Here is an 8753-nt window from a genome sequence, read left to right on the forward strand (position 1 = left end):
AACAGTGGTGAGAATGGACATCCCTGTTGTGTTCCTGATCTCAGGGGGAAGGCTCTCAGTTTTTCCCCACTGAGGATAATATTAGCTGTGGGCTTTTCATATATGGCTTTTATGATGTCTAGGTATGTTCCTTCTACCATGACTTTCTTGAAGGTTTTAATTAAGAAAGGATGCTATGTTTTGTCAAATGCTTTTTCTGCATCTATTGACAGGATCATATGGTTCTTATCCTTTCTTTTATTGATGTGATGTATCACATTGATTGATTTGTGAATTTTGAACCAGCTCTGCAGCCCAGGAATGAATCCCACTTGATCATGGTGAATAATTCTTTTTATATGCTTTGAATTCGATTTGCTAGTATCTTGTTGACAATTTTTGTATCCATATTCATCAGGGATATTGGCCTGTAGTTCTCCTTTTTTTTTTTGTGAGGTCTCTGGTGGCTTCATAGAATGAGTCTGGAATTTTCCCTTTTATTTCTATTTTTTGGAATAGCTTGAGAAGGATGGGTATTATCTCTGCTTTAAATGTCTGGTAGAATTCCCCTGGGAAGCCATCTGGCCCAGAAATCTTATTTGTTGGGAGATTTTTGGTAACTGATTCAATTTCTTCACCAGTTATGAGTGCAACCTTTATTCTTAAAACAGAAGAAGCTTCCCTGTAAAAGCAGTATCTTTATAACATTTTTAACTTTAGTATTCCTCTCCCTCTTCACCCTTTCCTTCATCAGAATCCACAGCAACCTCCTCATAATCCTTCTCAGGCAGCCATGTCCTCATAAGCCTCAGAAGACTCTCCTTCCTCCATTCCCTCACCCACATACTGGTGAACAAAGGCATGCTTGGTATATATCAGGTCAAACTTGTGGTCCAGGGGATCCCAGACCTCAGCAATGACTGTGGTGTTGGTCAGCATGCACACAGCTTGCTGTACTTTGGCCGGGTCTCCACCAGGTACCATGGTGGGAGGCTGGTAATTAATGTCAACTTTGAATCCAGTGGGCACCGGTCCACAAACTGGATGGTGCCCTTGGTCTTGATGGTGGCATTGACAATAGTGACATCTTTGGGAACCACATCATCACAGTACAACAGGCAGCAAGCCATGTATTTACCATTTCACCATCTGGTTGGCTGGCTCAAAGCATGCCTTGGTGATCTCTGCTACAGAAAACTGCTCATGGTTGGCTTTCTGAGCAGAGATGACAGGGGCATGTGTGGTCAGAAAGAAGTGGATGTGGGGTCCGGAATTCTGTCAGATCAACATTCAGGACTCCATCAAATCTGAGGGAAGCAGTGATCGAGGACACAATTTGACCTATCAAACTATTCAGGTTAGTGTATGTTGGGCATTCAATATCCAGGTTTAAAAACACACACACAACTTTTTTTTAATGTTTATTTTTGACAGAGACAGAGCATGAATGGGGGAGGGGCAGAGAGGGAGACATAGAATCTGAAGCAGGCTTCAGACTCTGAGCTGTCAACACAGAGCCTGACATGAGGCTCAAACTCACGAACCGTGAGATCGTGATCTGAGCTGACGTCAGATGCTTAACTGACTGAGCCACCCAGATGCCCCAATATCGAGGTTTATTTGACAGATGTCATAGATGGCCTCATCGTCTACCATGAAGGCACAATCAGAATGCTCCAGGGTGGTGTGTGTAGTGAAGATGGAGTTGTAGGGCTCAACTACAGCAATGGAAACCTGGAGGGCTGGGTAAATAGAGAACTCCAGCTTGGACTTCTTGCCATAATTGACAGAGAGATGTTCCATCAGCAGGGAGGTAAACCTGGAACCAGTTCCCCTTCCAAAGCTATGAGAAACCAAGAAGCCCTGAAGACCTGTGCACTGGTTGGCCAGTTTCCAAATTCGGTTCAAGACAAGGTCACTGATCTCCTTGCCAACGGTGCAGTGCCCTCAGGTTGGCAGCATCTTCCTTGCCTGTGATGAGCTTCTCAGGGTAGAAAAGCTGGAGGTAGGGGCCAGTGTGAACTTCATCAATGGCTGTGTGTTCCAGGTCTACAAACACCACCCTGGGAACGTGCTTGCCAGCACCTGTCTCACTGAAGAAGGTATTTAAGGGTCATCTCCTCCCCTAGTGGTCTTGTCACCTGGCATCTGGTCATTGGACTGGATGCCGTATTCCAGGCAATAGAACTCCTAACAGGCATTGCCAATCTTAACACCAGCCTGGCCAACATGAATGGGGATAAATTCGTGCATAGTTGCTGCTTTACGGCTGCTGAGCAGGTAGCAGACAGGAAAAGGAGAGGTTGTTGCTTCTTACAGCAGGCCTCTTAGGGGGTCAATGTAAGAGAACATGCCTCATCATGCCCTCTTAATGAAAGATGATTAACAGCTAACATCTCAATCAGAAGTATCATGTTCTGAAGTTCCTAGGAAATTTGTGAGGTCTGGGTTCAGATGGGATACAAGCACATCTAGCATAAAGCAAGAGCACAGACTTGAGTTCAAATCCTAATATTTATACATACTAACTGGATGACGTTAGTTCATAACTTCTTTGTCTCTATTGCATCTGTAAAAGAGACATGAGATTTCTTTGCAGAGTTGCTACGGGGTGGAAGTGAGATAATCCACATAAAGCAAAGTACATCAACTGTTCGGTATTTTTACTCCCTACTCTTTAACCATAGAGAGTCAGGGGACACTATTGTATTAAAGATCACAAAGCATGCAACTACCTGCTACCAGCATATTTTCTTAATGGTCTTTGAAATAGTTTAGCTTCCAAGAATGTAACCAAGAATTCAGCAGAGAAAAAAAAAACAATTGTATCCACAACTTAGGAACTAACATTTCTGGGGGAAAATGAAACATGAGAATATCCTCATATGTTTTTCTATCCTTAGTTATCACCTTGCAAATCCAGTCCTGGTGTTACCTAGAACCTTTTTTTTCTCTCTCTTTCCAAAATAAATCACATGTTCTGAATTCCATTGACCCTCTGACAAAGCAGAGGAGCTTCCCATATTCAAGATTCTTGGTTGCAAGTGACAGAAAACCCTGTACCAGCTGGCTTTAAATAGAAAGGAATTACACAGGTTTGCATAACCAAAACATCCAAGAGGTGGCACTATTTCAAGCACAGTTTATTGGGCGCTCAAATGCCACCAGGTCCTGGTCTCTCCATCCCTCTTTGCCTACCTTTCCTGACAGCAGTTTCAGCAGCTTCAGGTGTACATCTCATAGCAGGGAAATCCCAGTGGAAAAGAGCTTGTTAGCATACGCCCATAGGAAAGTCTAGGTCTGTCTCTGATGTCACAAAGAATCATGATGTGCTGTAAGTCAGGAGACTAGTGCCTAATTCTGACATTAGTCCTAAAATTTGTATGATGTTGGGCAAGTCATTTGCCGCACCTCAATTGTCTCATTCTCAAAATAAAGGGATAAAATCTCAATGCTATCTTGGGTCTGTTGCAGAGCTAATACTTCTTCCTTGTTTCAGAGTAAAGGCTTTTCCTCTGGAGTTAGAGAATAGTGCCCTCTGATGGTCTATTCTATAGTTGCCTTTTTATTTCATTTCACTGATTTACAGTTTCCAATTCACAAAGAGAAAATAGTCTGAACAAAGGTACTGTAAAATGAAATTCAATATTGACATCTATTTCATTTCTATTCTCATTTTAAGATGTAAATAGGCTTGTGTCCTAACATGAGCAGTTAAAGCTATGGATTTCATATTGCTGTTTTTGCTGTGTCCATTTTCTCATGTGGTATTTTCAGTGTTGTTCAGTTATAAGTATTTGTAATCCCTTATGATTTTTTTGACCCATGTGTCATTGAGTTACTTCATTTCCAAACCTTTGGAAATTTTCTAGATGTCTTTTTATTAATGTCTAACAATTTCATTGCGGTCATACAATATTCTGTGTGATTTAAAGCTTTAAGTTTTAGACTGCTCTTATGTCTCAACATATTGTCTCTCTCGATGAATACCCCATGTTCACTTGAAAAGTGTATTTGACGTGTGCAGTGTGTGTTCTTTACTACGTTGAGTTCTTTGTAATATTCAACTCTTCTGTATCCTTCATACTTCCCTTTGTTTTACAGTCATTTACTGAGAGTGGCGTATTGAATCTCAAAATATGATTGTGGATTTGTCTATTTCTCCATCTAGTTTTGTCAGTTTTTTCCCACGTATACTTTGAAACTCTGTTAGCAGTTACCTTTGCATATAGGATGGGTAGGTCTCCTTAATAAATTGACCTATATAACATAATGTCTCTTTTTATCTCTGGCAATACTCCTTGTTTTGAAGTTTATTGTGTCTGATATTAATATAGCCACACCACCTAATAATCTGTGCTTGTATAATAAATATTTTCTATCATTTTACTTATAACCTATCTACGATTTTATACTTATGTGTGTCCCTTGTAAACATCTCAACAGTTGGGCCTTTTAAAAGTTCTTTTTAAATTGAAGGTCATGTCCACTAACATTTAATGTGATATAATAATTGACATGGCTAGGTTGATGTGTGTCATTTTGTTATTCATTTCCTAGTCGTTTCAGCTGTCCTTTGTTCCCTCAGTCCTCCTTTCTTGCCATCTTTTGGTAGTCCACCTTATCTCTTCTACTGACTTATATTTCTCTCTTTTAACGATTCCCCTTGATGCATTTTTTACGTGGTTACAATATGCATCTCTAACTTCTCATGGTTTGGCACGGATTACCACTGTCAGAACGTAAGAACCATACCACAGTATACTTTCATTTACCTCCTCTCATTCTTTGTGCAACTATTGTCACATATTTTACTAGTACATGTTATGCTACTCAGAATCCAATATTGATATTTTACTCTAAAAGTAAAATGTATTATAAGGCCTTATATCCTTATAACTAAAATATATAAAGAACTCTCCAAGCTCAACAGTAAAGAGCAAATAATCCAATTATAAAAAGGGCAAAATATGTGAAGAGATGTTTCACTGATGAGGAGAGAGGCAGAGGGCCAAAAAGCACATGAAAATATGTTTAACATTATTAGTCACTGGGGACATGCAAATTAAAGCCACAATGAGTTATTACTGCACACCTAGTAGAAAAGCTAAAATTAAAAAAAATAGCGATAATACTAAATGCTGGTAAGAATGCCAAAAAGCTGGATCACTTATACCTTGCTGTAAAATGGGGCACTCTGGAAAAGAGCTCAGCAATGTCTTATGAAACTAAACATGTAATTACCATTCTTACCCAGAAGTCGCTGTCTTGGGCATTTACCCCAGAGAAACGAAAACGTATATTTACACAAAACCCGTACACAAATATTCATCACAGCTTTATTTCTAGTAGCGAAGCACAGCAAACAATCCAGATGTCCTTTGAGGGGTGAATGGTTTAACAGGGTATACATATATCATCAAATAATACTCAGCAATACATAGGAACAAACGAATGATATAAACAACAATCTAGTTGAATGGCCATGAATTACTCTGAATGAGAAAAGCCCAATACCAATTAGTGGTTGCCAGAGTTTCGGGAGAGAGGTGGGGAGACTGCAGGAGAGAAGTGGGTATGGTTATAAACGAATAGCACAAGGGGTCTTTGTGATGCATCTGTTCTGTATCTAGACTGTGATGTTAGGTTTACGGATCTGCATGTGTGATACAATTATATAGAACTAAACACACATATATATAAATGAGTACAAGTAAAACTGAGGAAATCTGAAGACCTCTGAATTTTATCAATGTCAGTATATTGGTTGTGATACTGTACTATAATTCTGTGAACTGTTTACCCTGGAGAGAAATGGGTAATAGGTATGTGGGATCCCTCTATATTATTTCTTACGACTGTACATGAATCTATAATTATCTCAAAATAAAAAGTTTAATTAAAATAAAAAGGTTTTGGGGAGGCTGTGTGGCTCAGTCAGTTAAGCGTCCAACTTCAGCTCAGGTCATAATCTCATTGTTCATGAGTTCAAACCCCACGTGAGGCTCTGTGCTGACAGCTCAGGGCCTGGAGCCTGCTTCGGATTCTGTGTCTCCCTCTCTCTCTGCCCCTCCCCCACTTGTGCATGCTGTCTCTCTCTCAAAAAAGTGAATAAACATTTAAAAAATTAAAAACAAAAAAGTTTTATTAAAATTTTTATTTTATTAAATATTGTATTATTTTTATTTTATTAAAACAAAAACAAATTGTGCCAGGAGGTATAAAGAGATAACAAATGTTTTTATTATGGAGACAACAGAGTTAGGAAACCAATGGTTTTAGAGATGGCAAAACCTGACTGGTCATGCCCAGGAAACACTTCAGTTGTGAGAGGTGAACTTTGTTGTCTGATAATCATACCTGTTAACATTTATTGCCCAGTTCTAAATGCTTGATATGCAGCATTTCTTTGGATCTTTATTATAACTTTCTGAAGTAGGATTTTTTATTATGCCCATTTTGCTCGTGAAAAATCAAAGCATAGTCAGATTAAATAACTTTGCAAGTCATTTTTTTTTTTTAACTCAGGGCAGTCCTGTTTTGGCCAATCTTGAGTAATATTTCAGCATTATACAAACGACACCAGATAATTTGTCAAAATCTTGGGTTCTAAGGCCAGCATGCTACTGATTCACATTTTAACTTGCAAAGTGATTCGACCACCCAGTTACCCCATTTGAAAAAAGAAATTGGAGTACATTCCTAGAATCCTCATCACATTAGCATTCTATATTTTTATGATACCCCAATTCTAGAATGGATGGTAGAAAAGAATGTTTTCCATTCCCATTTTGTTTTGTTTGTTTTTTCAACGCTTTTTATTTATTTTTGGGACAGAGAGAGACAGAGCATGAACGGGGGAGGGGCAGAGAGAGAGGGAGACACAGAATCGGAAACAGGCTCCAGGCTCCGAGCCATCAGCCCGGAGCCTGAGGCGGGGCTCGAACTCACGGACCGCGAGATCGTGACCTGGCTGAAGTCGGACGCTTAACCGACTGCGCCACCCAGGCGCCCCTCCATTCCCATTTTGATAGCTAGAACCATCTCCAGAGACATCATTCCTTTTCCCTCTTTTCTTGAACCATTTAAGTGTTTATCGAACATCCACTATAGGCTGTATGTTGAGTATTTGGTTTTATTTGGGTTCCTGATGCCTCCCTTCTCCCCACCTTTCTCTACCTCTTCCTGTAGAAGGCTTTCCTAATGCCTTCAGGCATAGCAAATTTCAGATGATAACAATATCAGTCATTTACTGAGTGCTTTCCGAGTGCTAAAGATTGACACAGGTGGTGTATTTAGCCAAGACGAAACCCAGGGAAATGGTACTATCATCACTTTTTTCTACTTGTGGCTTACAAAATGTAAATGTCTGTGTTAAGGACAGTCACTGATAGTGGAAGGCTGAGAGGTCTCAGACCCTAACCTACCTAACTCAGACATACCTGCAAACGTTGTCTATCCCTTGAAACCTTCCAGAAGGTCATTTTTTAGGAGGGGATTACTCCATTATGTTTTTTTTTTTTTTGTAACTTTCTCACTTTCCTTTCTGAAACTTTACATTTGATAACAAATCATTTTGACGCAAAGCACCTCGGAATTCCAGAAGCTCCCGTAAGGTGGCGGTATAAGTACAATCCGTGTGCACGCAGCCTTCAGCATCCAGGAGTCAACCTCCAAGTCATGCACTTCAATCAGCTTTGGGTCAGTTCTGGAGTTATGTAAAATGTAAACATTAGGGCACCCTGAACGGGGAAAAAAAGTTTGGAGCATCCAGGGTATTGACCCCAGAGAGATTCAACCAACTTGCAAAAGAAAGAACGTAACTTCCTATGGGGAAAAAACAAAGCACTTACTTGTAGCTGCCCACTCATTTGATAACTGGCCTTATAGTAGTCGTCCAGCAGCAAACACAAGAGCCCTAGCCACAGATGTTTGCCCATTTCCTCTATCTTCTTGCAACCAAACATTTGAGAATAAATAGCCTATTTCTTCCTTTTTGACTTGCTCCAGTGGTTGTAAACAAGGGAATGACTGGCATACAGAAATGACACATTTTTCTTTAGCACATATGAATCCCTTCCTTGGGACTAAATGCAAGAACTGAATAATTCAGCCAAGGTTCTCAAAGTCAGGACAAAAACAACCAGGAAATAAACATTTATTCAGTTACATCCAAGTATAACCGATTATCTTTGGGCTGTCTGCCCAGCACTTGACTGTGCCTTGTGGATAAATGTCTTATCCATCCACAAAATTAGTCCCCAGGAGCCATGTTTTTACTTCATGAAGCTTGGTCAGAGCTTATTGTATTAGAGGTAAACACCTGACTCCAGAAGAGGTAACTCACAGGCTGGCCAGAGATCAACTGCATTCTCTCTTGGGGACTCCAGCTAACAGACAGAGGTGCACCTTACTAAGTCCCCTCATGGATGAAGCATTAGGGAGGAAGCCCAAGAACTCTTGCTGATGAGCACCTGGCTGTTTAACCTTCCTCAAATCCTAGATGGTATCTAGGTGGTTTTTGCTTAAGCTTATTTTGAATGGGTTTCTGTTACGTGCATTTGCTATGAAAGATACCAAAAGCCAGTGCAAAGGCCAGTGAGAATATGAGAAGGAATTTATGACTTATTCCCTGCCCCCAGGGGAATGGGTAATCTTCCTTGCTAGAGAAGAGAACTAGGTTTCTGGAATTCAACACAGATTCATAGCCTTGCGAATGTCCTTTGTTTCTCTCAGAGCCTCAGCTTTGTTCTCAGTAAGCATGGAAATGATAC

The 8753-nt window shown here is 40.1% G+C and overlaps 1 pseudogene; it reads right to left on the reverse strand.

Annotated features, from left to right (window-relative positions):
- Nucleotides 1-543: 543 nt before the first annotated feature.
- Nucleotides 544-3159, reverse strand: LOC106973076 (tubulin alpha-1A chain-like; annotated as a pseudogene).
- Nucleotides 3160-8753: the final 5594 nt, after the last annotated feature.

This window comes from Acinonyx jubatus, chromosome B2 (assembly GCF_027475565.1).
Source record: "Acinonyx jubatus isolate Ajub_Pintada_27869175 chromosome B2, VMU_Ajub_asm_v1.0, whole genome shotgun sequence".
Taxonomy (NCBI): domain Eukaryota; kingdom Metazoa; phylum Chordata; class Mammalia; order Carnivora; family Felidae; genus Acinonyx; species Acinonyx jubatus.